At 42.2% G+C, this 21394-nt stretch overlaps 1 protein-coding gene and 1 non-coding gene across 3 annotated transcripts in view; both read left to right on the top strand.

Moving 5' to 3' along the window:
- The window catches only part of LOC119930739 (schwannomin-interacting protein 1), an 823807-nt gene that overhangs the window by 302699 nt on the left and 499714 nt on the right, over positions 1-21394 (top strand). The gene's annotated exons all lie outside the window — the stretch shown is intronic.
- LOC119938734 lies at positions 17212-17349 on the top strand. The gene has a single exon (XR_005454496.1). It is a non-coding gene; the product is annotated as a small nucleolar RNA SNORA7 (small nucleolar RNA).

Raw genomic sequence — 21394 nt, 5'->3', positions numbered from 1 at the left:
TGGAGAAATAGTGAGGTGTCAAGAATTCTGATGAAAACCCTGAGTACACTCCTCAGTGGAATAAAAAAGATGTCTCCGATGGAAGTAGGAGTTAATCTATATGCAAGACAAATTCATTAAATCAAAGCAGTAGAATTATGTCAGTGAACTTCATCCGTGCTGAGTTATTCAGTGTTACATAGTCAATATCAAATATCCTTGGACCTCCTTGGTAGAGTGAAAAATTTAAATTAAAAAAAGAAGCGCTTAAAAAACAAAGGAATCTTCTTCCCCGGAGAATTGCATATTAGTGATTCCCCTCAAGCAGTGCCATCTAGAGGCTGTAAAACCTCCATTATATCTGCAAAACTAATACAGAACTACCTTTTCCTATGACATTTGTTCTGCACCATTTTTCTTTATGTTATTTGTTAAGCACTTATTCAATCGTATTTATTGAGTTTTTACTGTGCAGAACAATGTACTAATGAGAAGCAGCGTGGCTCAGTGGAAAGAGCACGGGTTTTGGAGTCAGAGGTCGTGGGTTCAAATCCCGACTCCGCCAATTGTCAGCTGTGTGACTTTGGGTGAGTCACTTAATTTCTCTGCTCCTCAGTTACCTCATCTGTAAAATAGGGATGAAGACTGTGAGCCCCCCGTGGGACAACCTGATCACCTTGTAACCTCCCCAGCACTTAGAGCAGTGCTTTGCACATACTAAGCATTTAATAAATGCCATTATTATTATTATTACTAAGCGCTTGGGAAAGTACAATACAACAATAAACACAGACATTCCCTGCCCATAACAAGCTTTCACTGTTCTAAGCTCTGAGGTACGTGCAAAGTATTCACATCCCACATGGGGCTCACAGTCTTAATGCCCATTTTACAGATGAGGTCGCTGAGGCACAGAGAAGTGAAGGGACTTGCCCAAGGACACTGAGCAGATAAACGGAGAGACTGGGATTACAAAGCAGGTCTCAGGTCCTAGCTCTATCCGTTATGCCATGCTCTGTCTCATGGTGGAGAAGGGTGCCAATTGATGAGTTCAGCAGACTCTCAACAACCAGCTTCAATAACTAACTTCACCATCCTCTCCCAACCAACAGCATGTGAGGAAGATCTACTCTCCCCACTGAGAGTGAAAACAAGGACTCCACCATCCTCCCACAGTAGCTACTATGCAAAAAGGAAATGTGTCTGTTATGAGAAGCAGTGTGGCGTAGTGGTTGGGAATCAGAGGTCATGGATTCTAATCCCAGCTCCGCCACTTGTCAGCTCTGTGACGTTGGGCAAGTCACTTCACTTCTCTGGGCCTCATTTACCTCATCTGTAAAATGGGGATGAAGACTGTGAGCCCCACGCGGGACAACCTGAATGCCTTATATCTACCCCAGCGCTTAGAACAGTGCTTAGCAAATTCCAAAATTATTATTATTGTTGTATTGTATTCTCCCAAGTGCTTACTACAGTGCCCCACACACAGTGCTTGGTAAATGCGGTTGAATGAATAAATGAAAAGCAATGATTAGTCCAGATGGATCAGCCCTATGCAGGACAGGGACTGTCCTACCCAGTATACTTGTATCCACCCAGCGCTTAGTACTGCGCCTAGCACATAGTAAGCGCTTAACAAATATTATCATCATCATAATCAGCTTCAGTGTGGCCCAGCTATCAGGGCTGAGGGGTTAGTGGGGGTTGTTTGAATCATGCTACTGAACTCAATAAACTGTCATCTCAAGTTCCCATCTGTTCTCCATTTTTTAAGTAGTTATCTCTAACTAAATGCCAGGAGGAAACTCAAGGGTGCTAGATTGCTGAAAAAGCAGTGTAATTTAACTCATTCTATCTGCCTCAAAACCCCAGGGAGGAAAAAGTTGTTTAAGGGTGAAAGTAAACCCCCAAAGAGAGAATTTCATCAGGTAATCTGTATGAAGCACCAGTATTTCTTCCCTTCCCACCATCAGTTAATCACCTTGTAAAGCAGAGAAATCATCAGTGACTGAGATGAAACAGCCAGTTCTATTTTTTTCCTCCCCTCTAAACGTCTTGTTTTCTTACACAGCGTTTTATGAAAAATTGATATCTTGCTAGTCAACATGATGAATGTGAGAACATGCAGGGAATAGTTTTAAGAGTTTGTTTTAGCAGTTATGCATTTAAATTGTTCCATTAGAGTGGACACAAGCTACTTCTCCAGCAATACAAATAAGCTCTTAAAGGGCAAGGAATCGTAATTTGTAGGGAGTTTGATTTTTCAGCCCTTAAGTCTTTTTATTCTAAACTGTTTAACGTTGTGAATTAAAGTCATTTCTTTACTATTTAGGTTTTCAGATTTCCTCTTTTGGGACAGAGGTTTTGTTCTTCTATTGGGGAATTACTATATTTTTGTGGGGTTCCTCGTTGCCCTTTTGATCCCCCTCTAGACTGTAAGCTCACTGTGGGCAGGGAATGTGTCTTTGTTGCTATATTGTACTCTCCCAAGTACTTAGTACAATGCTGTGCACAGAGTGAGCGCTCAATAAATAAATTTAAAAAAATGAATGAAGGAATAAATGCCTTCATTAACAGAATGTCCCCCAAGGTCAGAAGGCAGACATGTAATTCAGACCAATTTAATTTTTGGTTTGAGGCATTATCTGAGGGAAAAAGTTCTAAATGGATTCATACCCCTGGGATATTATTTAATTTAACTTGTAATCAATGCATAATGTAATCAATCATATTAACTGAGCACTTAATGTGTGCAGAACACTGTACTAAGGGCTTGGAGGAGTAAGCTATAACAATACAACAGGGTTAGTAGACAAATTCCCTGTCTAGCTTGAAAATATTTTGTTATCAAACAGCATTATTTATGGGTGCAGTGTATTTCTCTTCTAGGATCGTTGGTGACTTCTATCACTGAGTAGTGCTGTGATGTAAAACAGGTTTCATATGTGAAATTCAGTCCTCTGGTCAAGTTCAAGTGAGGAGTGAGGATGTAACCTTACAAAAGGACCCCCATGCTTCAGTCCTTCCCCAGTTAGAAGGGGGTTACCCATTTTCTTAATGGCCCATTTCCCATAGCCAGAACATTGCCAAGGGGATAACAATGGAGTAACAAACTTTCACAAGCCTAGTGAGACCCCTCTGTGACAGTCAGAACAAGCACCCATTCCGGGTTTAATAATGATGGTATTTGTTAAGCACTTACTATGTGAAAGCACTGTTCAAAGTGCTGGGGAGGTTACAAGGTGATCAGGTTGTCCCATGGGCGGCTCACAGTTTTAATCCCCATTTTACAGATGAGTTAACTGAGGCACAGAGAAGTTAGGTGACTTGCCCAAAGTCACACAGCTGACAGTTGGCAGAATCAGGATTTGAACCCATGACCTCTGACTCCAAAGCCCAGGCTCTTTCCACTGAACCACGTGCAAAGTACATCACCTCATGAAACACATCCCCTCCCTGTTCCTCCTCCACACAGCAAGGGTGACAGAACACAGTTCTGCAGAGAAGGAGAGAAAGAAAGAGGTCCCTCTCCTTCAATTTTTATTCTTTTGATACTGCTCAGCCCCTGATAAGAGGCAAGAGATGTTCAGTAGATACCTGAATTGATTCGTTTGATCTGTGCACTAATCAGAAACAAATACTGCTGTTTGTAAGACATGCTAGGTATCTTCTCTGTTTGGGGCTTATATCTTACTTTTACAAAATGTTTTAGCATATGCTTCAGCATGAATCCGGACATTAAGAATAGGATTGGGGATGGCAAGTGATACTGGACAGAATGGTAATATTCGTAAAATCCTTCCTTGGATATAAAAGAGTGATCTGAAATGTAACCTGGTATCTTAAGGGATGGAAATGTCAGAGAAGCAGCTTGGCTTAGAGATGTAGCTTAATCTTGAAGGATAGAACACGGGCCTGGGAGTTAGAAGGACCTGAGTTCTAGTCTTGGTTCCACCACTTGTCTACTGTGTGACCTTGGGCAAGTGACTTCACTTCGCTGTTCCTCAGTGACCTCATCTGTAAAATGGGGATTAAAACTGTGAACCCCACTTGGGACATGGACTGTGTCCAACCTGTTTGGCCTATATCTACCCCTGTGTTTATTACAGTGTCTGACACATAGAAAATGCTTCTAAGACTGTGAGCCCGTAGTTGGGTAGGGACCGTCTCTATATGTTGCTGACTTGTACTTCCCAAGCCCTTAGTACAGTGCTCTGCACACAGTAAGCACTCAGTAAATATGATTGAATGAATGAATGAAATTGCCATTAGAAAACTAAAGATGTCCTTATCTCTTTTTTAGCATAAGGAAAAGTGAGGTATAATCAGTTAGGGAGAGAATAACAGACTCAGAGCAAGATCCCAGGTCGCCTATATCAGTCCTCTATCTTGTAGACCAAGTTGCCTTGTTTAATACCTTCCCAATCCTGTCTTCTGACATGATACATGGAGAGAGCGAATTCAGGTCTCAGTTTGAAATTGCAGTTTTTAGTACAAAATGACATGACATATCATAAACACCTGCAAAGGGAACCATTATGATATATAGGGCTGTGTTAACAGATCTCTAGTGCTCACTGAGAAAATACAATTTTTTCTGGTTTAGAAGGAACAGTTTGATTGTATTGTGGCAGAAAATGGTGCTCTGAGACTGGAGAGAGATAGGAGGAATGTGATCTGTACCACAGATGGGGCATTTCATGACACGGCTGGAAAGCAGATGCCTTGCTGCACAAACTACTGACCCACCAGGAGGGCAACTGAGCTAAAGAAGTTTCATCTCGAGACTTTGTCTCTGCCAATGAATTTAAACCTCCTGAAAAACACACCTGCAAAAACATATTTGGAGTCTCTTAACACCTCCCAAGAACCTTTTAAAGAATGATTCTGAGAACTTCATAGAGAATAAATAAATCATTATTTTTTTACTCTGCCCTTCTTTCATAAATTTAGTAATGGCTAATCTGTTTCTTCCAAAATATAAATATTTTTATTCGGCTTGGTTTGATTTCTGAACAAAACGGAGGAGAAAAACCAATTCTCCTGCCTACAATTGTTGGATCAAATGCTAGAGTGTCAGGACAACTGACAGGAATGTCATTTTTGTGCCTGAAAGATCAATAAAATGGGCATTCCAACCCTCTCCTCTTCAATTTAGGGAGGAAAGGGATCTTTAAGAATGGCTCATTTTCTGAAAACTGGGTGATGCCAGACAATGACAGACGTCTGTTGCTAATGACTTAGACTCCTTTTTCTGGGTAGAGAACATGTCTACCAACTCTGTTGGTAATCCCATAAACTCACAGTACAGTACTCTGTACACAGTAAGTGCTCAGCAAATACCAGTGATCAATTATTAATGATCACAGTATTTATTGTTTACTATGTGTCAAGTACTGTACTAAGTGTTGGGATGGATACAAGCTAATCAGGTTGGACAGAGTCCCTGACCCACACGGGGGTTCATAGGAGGACAGGAATTGAATCCCCATTTTACAGATAAGGAAACTGAGACACTGAAAAGTTCAGTGACTTGCCCAAGGTCACCCAGCAGGCAGGTGCCAGAGATGGATTAGAATCCAGGTCCGTGCTCTTTCTAGTAGGCTATCATGTTTCACCTTCATGCTCCCCCAGTACCTATTCACAGTTTATCTGGGTGTCTGTCTTCCCCTTTACACTATAAGCACCTTATGGACAGGGAACCTGACTGCCAACTCTGTTGCATTGTATTTTCCCAAGTACTTAATACAGTCTTCTGCACATAGTAAGGGCTTGATAAATACAATTGATTGGCTGACCTAGGCTTGGATGACCCTTTCCAGCAGGATTGAAAGTTCATTTGTTTTCAGGAAAACCAGTTCCCCAAACTTCTTTTGATCAAATCTTGCCAAATAAATGAAATGACTCCTTTGATTGTGCCCTGCAGGTGGGATCTGATTCATTTGGAACATCTGCCAGTCATCTGATGCGATATATTTTCCCACAAGCCTCACAACTTCCCACGAGTTTCACAATGCTGCCTTCCAGCTCCTTTGGTTGGGTGTTGTCCCCATGACCCTCCGGATGTTGCAAATTAACTCAGTTCCTTAGTGGAAAGAGCACAGGCTTGGGAGTCAGAGGTCATGGATTCTAATACTGGCCCCGCCACTTGTCAGCTGTGGGACTTTGGGCAAGTCACTGGACTTCTCTGTGCCTCAGTTACCTCATCTGTAAAATAGGGATTAAGACTGTAAGCCCCATGTGGGACAACCTGATTAGCTTGTATCTACCCCAGTGCTTAGAACAGTGCTTGGCACTGAGTAAGCGCTTAACAAATGCTATCATTATTATTATTATTCAATCATATTTATTGAGCACTTACTGCATGCAGAGCACTGTACTAAGCACTTGGGAGAGTACATTACAACAATGAACAGACACATTCCCTGCCCACAACGAGACTTCAGAGGTGGGTGTCATGTCTGCTGCCTTAACTTCAGCCCCTTCCCTTCCAGAGGACAGAGAGGGAGAGCATGGCCCACTCTGTGCTACTGGTATTCTTGAAATCGTCCCCCAAATCTACTCATAACTCTCTCACACCCTTAGAGGAGTATGGTGTAATGGGTAGAGCATTAGTCTGGGAGTTAGAAGGTCATGGGTTCGAATCCCAGCACCACCAATTGTCAGCTGTGTGACTTTGGACAAGTCACTTAACTTCTCTGTGCCTCAGTTCCCTCATCTGTAAAATGGGGATTAAAACTGTGAACCCCTCGTGGGACAACCTGATCACCTTGTAACCTCCCCAGCACTTAGAACAGTGCTTTGCACATAGTAAGCGCTTAATAAATGCCATTATTAGTATTATTGTTATTATCCTGGCTCTGTCACTTGTCTGTTGTGTGACCTTAGGCAGGTCACTTCACTTCTCAATTATCTCATCTGCAAAATGGGGATTAAGACTGTGATCCCCACTGCCATTATTATTATTATTATTCTCTGGGCATCATTTGCCTCATCTGTAAAATGGGGAATGAGTCTGTGAGCCCTGTGTGGGACAGGCACCATGTCCAACTGATTTGCTTGTATCCACCCCAGTGCTTAGTACAGTGCCTGGCACATAGTAAGCACTTAACAAATATTATTATTATTATTATTATTATTATTATTATTATTATTATGAGAAGTAGCAGAGCCTAGTGGAAAAAGCATGACCCTGAGAGCCAGAGGACCTGGGTTCTAATCTTGACTCTGTCAATTCCTTGCTGTGTGACTTTGGGCAAGTCACTTAATGTCTCTGTGTCTCAGTTTCCCCTACTGTAAAATGGGAATTAAATACCTGTTCTCCCTTCTACTTAGACTGTGAGCTCCAATTGGGACAGCAACTGTGTCCAACGTAATTAATTTGTACCTGCCCCTGCACTTAGAACAGTGTTTAGCACATAGTAAGCACTAACAAATATCATTTAAAAGAAAGAAGAGGTGCGGGGGGGGGCGGTGAAGGGGGCCTAATGCTGCCACAAATACTGCTCCTCTGGAGAACAGAGAGGAGTTGGGGTTGAGGGTGGGGGCGTGCAGAGATGGATTAGAATCCAGGTCCTCTGACTCCCAGGCCATGCTTTTTCTAGTAGGCTATCCTCTCTCACCTTGATGTCCCCCAGAACTTATGTTCATATTCATAGTAATAATATAGTACATATCCAAAACAGAACTCCATCTTTCCATCCCAAGCCTTTTAGACTGTGAGCCCGCTGTTGAGTAGGGACCGTCTCTATATGGTGCCAACTTGTACTTCCCAAGCACTTAGTACAGTGCTCTGCACACAGTAAGCGCTCAATAAATACGATTGATTGATTGATCCCAAGCCTGTCTTCCCCCTGACTTTCCCATCACTGTAGGCAGTATCACCATCCTCCCCGCCTCACAAGCCTATAACCTTGGCATTATCCTTGACTCAGCTCTCTAATTCAGCGTACATATTCAATCTGTCATGAAATTTTGTCTGTCCTACCTTCAAAACATCTCTAGTGTCCACCCTTTTCTTTTCATCCAAACCACTAACATGCTGATCCTAGGATTTATTATTCCCTGCCTTGACTACTGCATCAGCCTCCTCTCTTATCTCCCACCCTCCTGTTTTTCCCCTCTCCAGCCCAAACTTCATTCTGCTCCCAGGATTATTTTTCTGAAAAATAGTTCAGTGCATAGGTCTCTACTCTTCAAAACTTCCAATGGTTGCTCATCCACTGCCACTTGGAACTCTATCAGCACTCTCTCTCCTGCCTAATCTTGCTTATATCCTATTTCAAACTAATCCACCAGCTCTACTCTTCTAATACCAACCTACTCTGTACCTCAATTTCATCTCTCCCACCCTCGACTCTTTGCCAATTACCTACCTCTGGCCTGGAACTCCCACCCACTTCATATCTGACAGACCAGCTTCCCCACCTTCAAAACCCTCTTAAAATCCTATTCCCTCCAAGAGGCCTTTCCTGACTAAGTCCTCATTTCCCCTCTCTGCCTTCCCCTCATAGCACCTTGGTTATGTGCCTCTTAAACACTCTGATACTAACCTCAGCACCACAACCCCTATCTGGAATTTATTTTCATGACTGTCTCCCCCTGAAGGCTGCAAGATCCTTGAGGGCAGAGATTACATCTACCAACTTTATTGTACTTTCCTACGCACTTAGTACGGTGTGCAGAACCCAAAGTAAGTACTCAACGAATACTATAGACTGGTTGATTGCTGAACAGTAAGTTGCTGCAGCAGTGGCGATCACAAAATGCCCCATCTCCCTCTTTCTCATCTCCACCCACTTCTCACTGAGCTGGTGACTACGTAGTTTAAACTACCTAGACAGTGGATAAGGCTCTGAGATAAATTGGCTGCATATTGGCTCATCTTGAAGGACTCTGCCTAATAAACAGGTCATAACTCAAATCTGCGGAACCACTCATGGCCTAGAGTTCAATGTGGACAGCTGGTAGAACATGTCTACCAGTTCTGTGATGTACTTTTCCAAATGCTTAGTACAGTGCTCTGCACACAGTAAGTGCTCAATGAATGTGACCGATTGATTAATAGAATAAATTTGAAGGGGGAGTTCCAGGTAGGCGCGATGGCGCTATATGACTGGTGAGATAGGCATGGACACAACAAGATTAAGCAGTTAGATTTAAACCACATTTAACAAAAGGAACAGCATGACTATATTCTGCTGGGAGGCAGTGGGGGGTAGTATTGCAGTGTCCATTTATCCTGGTAAAATTGTGAAAATAAAAAGCTTTTCTTGAGTCTTGTCTTAGTCCTCATATAGCCAGATTGCTTGATGCCAATCTGCCTTAAATCATTTATGTGTTCAACTATCTAATTTGTATGTAGAGTATGGATAATAGGATTCCTAATGTGTTTTCAGAGACAGATTAAGATTTTTAATATTAGGAATGCAAAAAATTGATAGAGAGAAGGAAAATGTAATGAGTAAGTTACTAATGATTATGCAGACTGAACACACTCCAAGCACATACACACACACACACCTATAATGTATTGAAATACAATGGGTGGACATTCATAAATTTTCACTGCTTCATAAGTGAATGAAGAAATAAAGAAAAAAAATTTTACAATCCTCTTCCCATGAACTCCTTTGTTGTGGTTATTTTACTGTGAATAAGCATAAAATGCCGTGGGTTGGATATTAATCTCTCCTTGTAGCATGCAGTGCTAGAAGCAAAGAGAAGGTGGTAATTAAGAATTAGCTCTTAAATATCATTCTTAATCTGCAAAACACTTCACAGACATTAACTAAATTGATCCTGCACTCCCCTCTGTGAAGCAGGTGGACTTTCCTCGGTACATCTTTCTTTTTCAGAGAAAGGAATAGAGAGAAGAGCTGTGATATCTTATTGACTAGGTCTAGCAACGTAAATACTTAAGGTCTGGAGATTTTATGCAACAAAACTACCATCTGTTCCAAAGACTGTGGGGGGATATAAATTGAAGGAGAAATTTTGTCACCTGACACAAGGAAGATTGAGTTTGTCTGCTTTGTTTACTAAACTGTCACTTTAGTTGCTCATGAATATCAATGATAGAATAACCACCAGGGGTGAGAATTATGACGGACAATTTGCTTAACTTGTTTTGTTATGAGGATCCAGAGAAACGGTGCATCTGAAATGCTTCCTGAATTGTGAAGTTAACTCAATTGAATCATTATAGTATAGGGAAGGTTGACCGTGTTAGTTATGTATTTTATTATGTTGAAAATCCTGGGACCAAATTTTGAAAACTCTTGCTTATTTCTGAAAATCATGCCAGTTATACTTGAATTTTAAAGTAATTCTCTAAGGCACTTGCCTCCCTTTAAACTTGGCCGATTCTACTCTTCCAGTGGCTTAATACAATGCTTTGTATAAAGGGAAGTAGTGTGGCTTAGTGGCTAGAGCACAGGCCTGGGAGTAAGAAGGACCTGGGTTCTAATTCTGGTTCTGCCACTTTTCTGTAGTGTGACCTTGGGCAAGTCACTTCACTTCTCTGGGCCTCAGTTACCTTATCTTTAAAATGGGGATTAAAACTGGGAGCGCTTTGTGGGACAGGGACTGCATCTAACCCAATTACTTTGTATATACCCTGGCGCTTAGTATAGTGACTGGCACATAGTAAGCACTTAAAAATACCACAGTTATTATTATTGCAGTAAACACTTAATATATATGATTGTTTGATGATCTGTACCTTTGAGATCTAGATATATCTAACAGTCTTTTTCACACAAAACTTCCCCTTGGCTCACTGCATTTGCTGTGTGCAGTTCTGAATGATGTTCTAAAATTTACACATCATTACCACTCCAAACCCTTTGTTCAGTTGCTCTTTATTGCATCTCATATATGCACAGTACTTACAGAGATCTATTCAAGTGTTGGGAAATTAGAGCTAATGATTAACCAGAGACATGGAGGGTTAGCTTTAGGCAAGTTAGCCAGACAGCGGGAGCCATACATGAAAGAAGCAATCTCTACCAGCTGACATGGGTACCAGCACACTGAGATTTTCTCATAATTCCAGCGGGCTAGTCAATCCTCTATTCTAAGTCACTTCTACTGAATCATATGACCCTACTAGAATATGCATGGAACTAAACAGAGACGAAAAATAGATTACTGTTGGCTAGATGACAGGAGTGTCTTAAGTAACTGTGGTACTTGTTAAGTGCTTACTGTGTGCCAAGCACTGTATGTGGGACGCAGAGAAGCAGTGTGGTTTAGTGGATAGAGCTTTGGCCAGGAAGTCAGAAGGACCCGGGGTTCTAATCCTGGCTCTTCTGCATGTCTGCTGTGTGACCTAGGACAAGTCACTTCACTTCTCTGGGCCTTGGTTACCTCAGCTGTAAAATAGTGATTAAGAGTGTGAGCCCCATCTGGGACAGGGACGGGTCTGACCTAATTTACTTGTACCTACCCCAGTACTTAAGAGAAGCAGCGTGGCTCAGTGGAAAGAGCACGGGCTTTGGAGTCAGAGGTCCTGGGTTCAAATGCCGGCTCTGCCAATTGTCAGCTGTGTGACTTTGGGCCAGTGACTTAACTTCTCTGCGCCTCAGTTACCCATCTGTAAAATGGGGATTAAGACTGTGAGCCCCCTGTGGGACAACCTGATCACCTTGTAACCTCCCCAGTGCTTAGAACAGTGCTTTGCACATTGTAAGTGCTTAATAAATGCCATTATTATTATTATTACTTAGAACAGTGCTTAGAGCATAGCGCTTAACAAGAACCATAATTATTTTATTATTATTATTTTAATTACTAAGTGCTGGGGTAGATACAAGATAATAAGGTCCCACCTGAGGCTCACAGTCTAAGTGTGAGGGAGAGCAAGTATTGAATTCCCATTTTTCAGGTGAAGGAAATGAAGACAAGAGAAGTTAAATGACTTGCCCGAGGTCACAAAGAAAACAAGTGGGGGAGCCAAAATTAGAACCCAGGCCCTCTGAATCCCAGGCCCATACTGTTTCCGCTATGTCATGCAGTTTCCAAAATGCTTACTGCTTATATGTCTCTTAACTGATGTGATCTGACAGATGTCTGAAGTTTTAAACTGAAAATTATTGTAAAAATAAAAAATTTAAAGCTGTTCAAATTGTAGTAACCTTACTTTAAGAAACTTGGAGCATTAAGAGGGCAGAATTGAAAAAAAATAGAAAACTTTGTCTTAAACCTTTTAAAAATTTGGCAACCAACCTTCTATATGACTTTAGCTTTTACTTATTTTTAAAGTTAATTATTTTATTTTATTTTATTTTGTTAGTATGTTTGGTTTTGTTCTCTGTCTTCCCCTTTTAGAATGTGAGCCCACTGTTGGGTAGGGACTGTCTCTATATGTTGCCAACTTGTACTTCCCAAGCGCTTAGTACAGTGCTCTGCACACAGTAAGCGCTCAATAAATATGATTGATTGATTGATAATCTTTTTTCAATTTTAATGAGTAAAATAATTCATTTTATATGGTTGGCTGTTGCCAAAATTAATATATCTAAAAATTATTCAATGTACTTAAATCTTAGTTTGTCAATTTAATAGATTACAAGAACGGAAACAAAATATAGTAATATTGGGTTCTTTTTGTTCTCAAGCTTACCTGAAAATAATTTCCCAAATCAGTTCAATACTAGCAGTGCAGTTGTCATAAGAACAAATCCACATTTATTATGTTGTCAGTAACCAAGCACGTAAGTTATAACTTTATAAATAAAAGAGTTTTTCCTTTGAACGAGATTGTCTTTAAGACATAGCCATTCCACCCAATCCTTTACAGAAGTTGGCCATTTCTACCTCTTGCTTCGACAATTTTGAAGAATTAAACTTGAATGAGGACTGGAAAGAAGCCTAAATTCTGGAATAAAGTTCTTACTTTATCTAATGGTTTTAGAAATAGTGGTATCATCGCTAAATGTTTCTAAATGGTTCTAAAACCATTATAAAAATAGTGGTGATGATGCCACTATTTCTAAAACCACTAGTTAAGAGCTTTATTTTGGTTTTAGAAATAGTGGTATCAACAATTGTTCATGTGATTTTCTGTATTATAGCTGAGAAAAAAAAAGCTATCGTTTCCCTCTACCCTTTGGTCCTAGGCTGAATTCCCTCCACCCATTACATTGGGCAAATCCCCTGATCCAAGTTCCCTGAGCATAGGTTTGAGGAGGAGAACAGCTGTTTTCACTATATGCTGACAGTCAGGATCAATCCATCAATCAATCAATTGTATTTATTGAGCTCTTACTGTGTGCAGAACACTGAATAAGTGGTTGGAAGAGTACAATGTAAGACAGTTAGTAGACATGTACCTTTTCCATAATGATCTTGCAGCCTAGAGAGGAGACAGACATTAATATAAATAAATGAGTTATAGCTCTGTAAATAAGTTCTATGGGCTTTAAGGAGGGAGTCATAAAGAATGCAAATCCAATTGCAAGAGTGATACAGAATGGAGTCGGAGAAGACAAAATGAGGGTTTAGTTGGGGAAGGCCACTTGGAGGAGATGTACATTTTGTAAGGTTTTGAAGGAGGGGAGAGTGATCATTCTGTTGGTTATGAATAATAATGGTATTTTTAAGTGCTTATTATGTGCCAAGTACTGTTGTAAGTGCTGGGTTAGATGCAAGGTAATCAGGTTGTCCCACTTGGGGCTCACAGACTTAATCCCCATTTTACAGTTGAGGTAACTGAGGCACAGCAGCGTGGCTCAGTGGAAAGAGCCCGGGCTTTGGAATCAGAGATCATGGGTTCAAATCCCGGCTCCGCTAATTGTCAGCTGTGTGACTTTGGACAAGTCATTTAACTTCTCTGTGCCTCAGTTACCTCATCTGTAAAATGGGGATTAAAATTGTGAACCCCCCGTGGGACAACCTTATCACCTTGTAACCTCCCCCAGCACTTAGAAGAGTGCTTTGCACATAGTAAGCGCTTAATAAATGCCATTATTATTATTATTATTATTATTATTATTCTTAAGTAACTTGCCCAAGGTCACACAGCTGCTAAGTGGCACAGCTGGGGTTAGAACCCATGACCTTTGACTCCAAAGCCCATGCTCTTTCCACTAAGCCACACTGCTTCTCAAGAGGGAGGATATTCCAATCCAGAGACAGAATGTAGGTGAGAGGTAGGTGGTGCGATAGATAAGATCGAGGTATAGTGAGTAGGTTGTCATTAGAAGGGCAAAGTGTGCAGGGTTGAGTTTTCATTGAAAAGCATCAAGGTCAGGTAGGAGGGAGTAAGTTGATTGCATGCTTTAAAGCTGATAGTAAAGACTTTCTGTTTGATGCAGAGGTGGATGGCCAATCCCTGGAGGTTGTTGAGGAGTGGAGAAACATAGATGGACTTTTTGGTAAGGAAACAACCAGGCAACAGAGTGAAGTAGGGACTGAAGTGGCGAGAGAAAGGAGGCTGGGAAGTCAGCAAGTAGGTCGATCCAGTAATCACAGAGGGATAGGATTAAAGTTTGGATTAACATGGCAGCAGTTCAGATGGAGAGGAAAGGGCTGATTTTGGCTACATTGTGAAGGTTGAAGTAATGGTTTTGGTGGCAGAATATGTGGATTGAATGAGAGAGAGAGTCAAGGATAATGCCAGCATTATGGGCTTGTGATACAGGGAGGATGGTGGTTTCTGCAATGATGGGAAAGTAGTGAGAAGGACAGGGTTTGGGTGGGAAGATAGGAAGTTCTGTTCTGGGCATATTATGTTTGAGGTGATGGCAGAACATCAGAGTAGAGATGTTCTGAAGGCAGGAAGAAACGTGAAACTGCAGAGAAGAAAAGAGATCAGGGCTGGAGATGTAGATTTGGCAATCATCTGCCTAGAGCTGTAGTTGAAGCCATGGAAGTGAATGAGTTCTCCAAGGGAGTGGATGTAATGGAACATAGAAGGGGACTTAGAACTGAGTCTTGGAGGACTCACACAATTACGGGGTGGGAGGCAGAAGAGGAGGTTGGGAAAATGACTGAGAATGAGTGGCCAGAGAGGTAGGAGGAAAACCGGGAGAGGACGGTGTCGGTGAAGCCAAGATTTGAATAATATTTCCAGAAGAGAAATATTTCCTCCTCACCCTCGGCTTCAAGGCTCTCCATCACCTCGCCCCCTCCTACCTCACCTCCTTTCTCTCCTTCTACAGCCCAGCCTGCACCCCCCATTCCTCTGCCACTAATCTCCTCACTGTGCCTCGTTCTGGCCTGTCCCGCTGTCGACCCCCGGCCCACATCCTCCCCTTGGCCTGGAATGCCCTCCCTCCGTACATCCACCAAGCTAGCTCTCTTCCTCCCTTCAAAGCCCTACTGAGAGCTCACCTCCTCCAGGAGGCCTTCCCAGACTGAGCTCCCTCCTTCCTCTCCCCTACTCCCCCTCCCCATGCCCCCCACCTTACCTCCTTCCCCTCCCCACAGCACCTGTATATATATAAATATATATATATATATATATGTTTGTACATATTTACTACTCTATTTTACTTGTACACATTTATTCTATTTATTTTATTTGGTTTATATGTTTTGTTTTGTTGTATGTCTCCCCCTTCTAGACTGTGAGCCCGCTGTTGGGTAGGGACCGTCTCTATATGTTGCAAACTTGTACTTCCCAAGCACTTAGTACAGTGCTCTGTACACAGTAAGCGCTCAATAAATACGGTTGAATGAATTGAGGAGGGTATTCAACAGGGGTGAAGGAAGCAGGTTGAGAAGGATTAGGATAGAGCGGATGTCATTGGATTGGGCAAGTAGAGGGCAGTTTCTATCGAGTGAAGGGGACAGAAACCAGATTGGAGGGGATCAAAGAGGGAATTGGAGTGGAGGAAATGGAGACAGCATGTGTAGACAACTCGCTCAAGAAGTTTGGGAAGGAATGGTAGGAGGTAGATGATGTGATAATTGGAGGGGGCCGGGGGGGTCAAGGGTGGGTTTTTTAGGATAAGGAAGCATGAGGGTGTTTGAAATCCATGGGGGAAAAGCCAATTCATTCATTCATTCAATCCTATCTATTGAGCGCTTACTATGTGCAGAGCACTGTACTAAGTGCTTGGGAAGTACAAATTAGCAACATATAGGGATGGTCCCTACCTAACAACGGGCTCATAGTCTAGAAGGGGGAGACAGACAACAAAACAGTCAATGTAGAATGAACAGTTGAAGATGGAGGTCAGGGAGGGAAAAAGGGAGGGAGAAAGGACTTTGATAAGGTGTTAAGGGATGGGGTCAGAGACGGACATGGAGGGGGTGGATTCTGAGAGGAGGCGGAAGATCTCCTACTGAGATACTGCTGGGAAAGATGGAGAGTTGAAGAAGGGGCAGGAGGAGGGAGAGACTGCATAGAAGCATGGGAGATTTTAGGGAAATCATGCCTGATGGTCTCCATTTTCTCAATGAGGTATGTTGCCAAGTCATTAGGGGCAAGAGATGGGGGAGATGGGGTACAGGGGGATTGAGGAGGGAGTTTAGCATCTGAAACAACTGGTGAGGGTAATGGGTGTGGGGGTCAATAAGGATGGAGAAATAATGTTGCAGGGTAAAGAAGGTGGAATTCCAGGGATCGGTGACATTCCATGAACTGTCACTATGGGAAAGAATTAGGGCAGGGTGGAGTTAGCTAAATAGTCTCACCTGTCCCTCACATCAGAAGACAGTGAATCTTCACAGGCTTTTATTTCTTGACAGGCTGAATACTATAAAAGTAACATATTTAAGATCTTGTAATATCTCATCCGGCAGCATGGGAGAGAGTTGAGGGCAAAGACTCAAATTTCCTGTGTGGAAGGAGGCAGTGGTAAACTACTTCCATATTTTTTACCAAGAAAACTCTATGGATACACTACCAGAATGACTGCAGATGGAGGTGGGGCATTCTGGGAGAGATGTGTTCATGGTGTCACTTTGAGTCGGAGATGACTCTACAGCATAAAACAAAACAATATCTCATCCAAATTAAAGGTTTATTAGTGACAACAGCACACATGTCAAATTTACATGTAAGAAAAGGGATCTTACTGAGAAGAGAAATTAGTCTTGTATTTATATAGAGAATGGAGAGAGGGAGAGGTCTATCTGCATCTATCATTAATTTGATTTGACCCCCTGCCTAAATCACTTAAAGTCTCTAGTTTTCCTTATTTTCCTTTAAAGAGTGATTAAAATTTTTCTCTTAGAGTCTTTGAGATTCTGACTGAAAAGAGAACCTTTAAAAGAGAGGTGCCCCTCTCAGGATTGCATCTGGAGAGCTTCCAGTCCTCTACTGGTCTCAGCTACAGGAGGAAGAGTCAAGAGGAGGCATACCCATTCCATTCCTAGCTTGGCCAGTGGCTAGTGAGTGGAAGGCAATCTGCTACAAGTCAAAACTCACCTGGGCTGGGAAGCAGAGGCATGGCAGAGAGTGAGGTTTACTGCAGGGAAGGCAGCAATGGTAAAACCACTTCTATATTTTTTACCGAGAAAGCTTTATGGATTCACTACCAGAACGATTGCAGATGGAAAGTGGGGCATTCTGGGAGGGATGTATCCAAGGAGCCACTATGGGTTGGAGATGACTCGACAGCTTAAGACAAGAACAGAGGGATTTTTCTTCTAATCTAATAACAAAATTGAAGCTATTAGATTTTTGTCTTTCAGTGACCATTACTTAGAGTTCTGTATTCCCTAGAGTCCCTCTTTGACTGTTAGATTTGTTGTTTGTTATTTTCAGGGTTCAGTTCTCCCCTGTGGCTCAATTTGCTGAATTCCATTCTTCCTTTTACTAGATTCAGTTCTCCCTTTTACACCTCTGTACTGAAGTAGCCACGGTTGCTAATAGCTTTTAAGATGAGAATTGAATTAAAGTTTAGTATAGGGGAAGCAGCATGGTGTAGTGGATACAGCACAGGCTTGGGAGTCAGAAGGTCATGAGTCCTAATCCTGGGTCCACCATGTGTCTGCTGGGTGGCCCTGGGGAGGTCACTTAACTTCTCTGTGCCTCAATTACCTTCTCTGTAAAATGGAATTGAAACTGTGAATCCAATGAGGGATTTTCATTCATTCATTCGGTCAGTCAGTCATATTTATTGAGAGCTTACTGTGTGCAGAGCACTCTACTAAACACTGGGGAAAGTACAATACGGCAATAAAGAGAGACAATCCCTACCCATAATAAGCTCACAGTCTACAGGGGGGAGACAGATGTCATTACAAGTAAATAGACATCAATATAAATAAATAAAATTACAGATATATACATAATTGCTGTGGGGTGGGGAGAAGGGGCATGAGCAAAGGCAACAAGTCAGAATGACATGGAAGGGAGTGGGAGATGAGGAAAAGTGGGGCTTCATCTGGGGAGGCCTCTTGGAGGAGCTGTGCCTTCAATAAGACTTTGAAATGAGGGAAAGTAATTGGTGGATTTGAGAAGGGATAGCATTCCAGGCTGGAGATAGGACGTGGGCCAGGGATCGGTGGTGATACAGGTGAGATTGAGGCACAGTAAGAAGGCTAGCATTAGAGGAGTGAAGTGGTTATAGAAAGAGAGAAGCGAGGTGAGGTAGGAGGGGGCAAGGTGATGGAGCGCTTTAAAGCCAATAGTGAGGAGTTTTTGTTTGATACTGAGATGGATAGGCAGCTACTGGGAATTCTTGAGGAGGGGGGTTAAATGCCCTGAATGTTTCTGTAGAAAGATAATCAAGGCAGCAGAGTGAAGTATGGACTGGAGTGGGGAGAGGCAGGAGGTTGGGAGGGCAGAGAGGAGGCTGATGCAGTAATCTAGGTGGGATAAGGTCAGTGATTGTACTAACGTGGTAGAGGTTTGGATGGAGAGGAAAGGGCGGATCTTGGCGATGTTGTGAAGGTCAGACCGACAGGAATTGGTGACAGACTGGATGTGTGTGTTGAATGAGAGAGCGGAGTCAAGGATAATGCCAAGTTTATGGGCTTGTGAGATGGACACAGTCCAACCCAATTTGCTTGTATCCACACCAGACCTTAGCACAGTGCCCGGCACATAGTAAGCACTTAACAAAAACCACAATTATTATTATTACATCCAAAGTGCATGCAAAACTTTAATGTGCAAAGCCCATTTTTAGCCAAGTGACAAGAGCAAAGTGCTGATACTGTGCAGTACTGCTTTTGACCAGCGGGTGGTGCACAGAGTGGGTGCCGTGAAAGCCATTGCAATATCCACCACATCAATCAATCAATCAATCAATCGTATTTATTGAGCGCTTACTGTGTGCAGAGCACTGTACTAAGAGCTTGGGAAGTACAAGTTGGCAACATATAGAGACGGTCCCTACCCAACAGTGGGCCTCACAGTCTAGAAGGGGGAGACAGAGAACAAAACAAAACATATTAACAAAATAAAATAAATAGAATAGATATGTACAAGTAAAATAAATAAATAGAGTAATAAATACGTACAAACATATATACATATATACAGGTGCTGTGGGGAAGGGAAGGAGGTAAGGCGGGGGGATAGAGAGGGAGAGGAGGGGGAGAGGAAGGAGGGGGCTCAGTCTGGGAAGGCCTCCCAGTGTTGGCCACTAACACTTAGTAGAGTGCCCTGTGCATTGCAAGCTCTCAATAAATGCCATTGATTGGTTGACTGAGGAGTCCTGCTGGGTCTGTCCACTGTACTAGATGCCCTAGATAGTTTTTTCGCTGGACACTTCACTACTGATAGGAGTTAGCGTGGCTCAGTGGACAGAGCACAGGAAGCCATGAGGCCTTGGGTTCTAGTCCTGGGTCCTTCACTTCTTTGCTGTGTGACCTTGGACAAGCTATTTAACCTCTCATTGCTTCAGTTTTCTCATCTGTAAAATGAGGATATGATGATTTTCTCTCTCCCTCAGGCTGTGAGCTCTGGGTGAGGCGGGAATTATATCCAATTTGACTATCTCATTGTAGCCCAGCACATCATAATTGCCACTACCATCATTGTAATAATAATAATAATAGTAATGGCATTTATTAAGTGCTTACTATTTGCAAAGCACTGTTCTAAACACTGGGGAGGTTACAAGGTGATCAGTTTCTCCCATGGAGAGCTCACAGTCTTAATCTCCATTTTACAGATGAGGTAACTGAGGCCCAGATAAGTTGAGTGACTTGCCCAAAGTCACACAGCTGACAATTGGAGGAGCTGGGATTTGAACCCATGACCTCTGACTCCAAAGCCCATGCTCTTTCCACTGAGCCACGCTGCTGTGTTTACTATCTTGATAGCATAGGCTTTTGGATGCTCAGTGAGATGTAGGCTGCCCACTGATGGGAAGGGAAAAGGAGTGTGGCCTAGTGGATAATACAAAGGCCTGCGAGTCAGAAGGACCTGGGTTCTAATTCTGGCTCCATCATTAGTCTGCTGTGTAACCTTGGACAAGTCACTTCAATTTTCTCTGCCCCAGTTTCCTTACATGTAAAATGGGGATTAAGACTGTGTGCCCCATGTGGGACAGGGATTGTGTCCAACCCAATTTGCTTGTATCCACTCCAGCTCTTATTAGTACATAGTAAGTGCTTCACAAATACCACCATTATTGTTATTATTATTAAATATTTAATTTACAGCAATCAACCAATGTGGCCAGAAGGAGTGTGTCTTAGTGGAAAGAGCACAGAACTGGGAGTCAGAGGACCCGCATTTTAGCCCCACCCTCACCATCTGTCTGCTGTGTGACCTTGGGCAAGTCAATTAACTTCTCTGTGCCTGTTACCTCATCCGAAAAATGTGGATTAAGACTGTGAGCCCTATATGGGACAGGGACTGTGTCCAATCTGATTATCTTGTATCTACCCCAGTGCTTAGTACAGTTTCTGGCACATAGTAAAAGCTTAACAAATACCATTTAAAAAAAAACAATCAATGGTATTTGCTGAGTGCTTACTCCATGCAGAACACTGTACTAAGCATACCATTTAAAAAAAAGCAATCAATGGTATTTGCTGAGTCCTTACTCCATGCAGAACACTGTACTGAGCAGTTAGGGGAGTACAAGACAAAAGAAATGGTAGAAAAATTCCCTGCCCACAAGGATCTTACAGTCTAAATAATTTTGATTACTTAATTTTATTCTTTTTTATTTCTTGATTTGATTATAGTCCTACTGTTTCTTGTGTCTTCCCTCCTCCGCTTAGATTTTGAGCAACTTGGGGCTTAGGGGCAGTATCTTAATTTGACTTTCATATACCACCCAAGTGCTTCGTCTAGGTCTTCGTCCATATAAACACTTAATACCATTAGTGATAGCAGAAATAAACACATTAACATTATAAACAAGAAAAGACTGTATATTGTGGGTGATAAGTGAAAGAGAGTCATAAGGGTTACATGTTAGGCTGTGGAGGTCAGGTTATTTGCTTAAAAATTAATAGAAAAACAAGTTAATAGAAGTTCTGCTCTGCTGCCACGATT

Source organism: Tachyglossus aculeatus, chromosome 1 (assembly GCF_015852505.1).
Source record: "Tachyglossus aculeatus isolate mTacAcu1 chromosome 1, mTacAcu1.pri, whole genome shotgun sequence".
Classification (NCBI taxonomy): domain Eukaryota; kingdom Metazoa; phylum Chordata; class Mammalia; order Monotremata; family Tachyglossidae; genus Tachyglossus; species Tachyglossus aculeatus.
The sequence above is the reverse complement of the archived record's forward strand: the minus strand, read 5'-3'. Positions and strand labels throughout refer to the sequence as shown.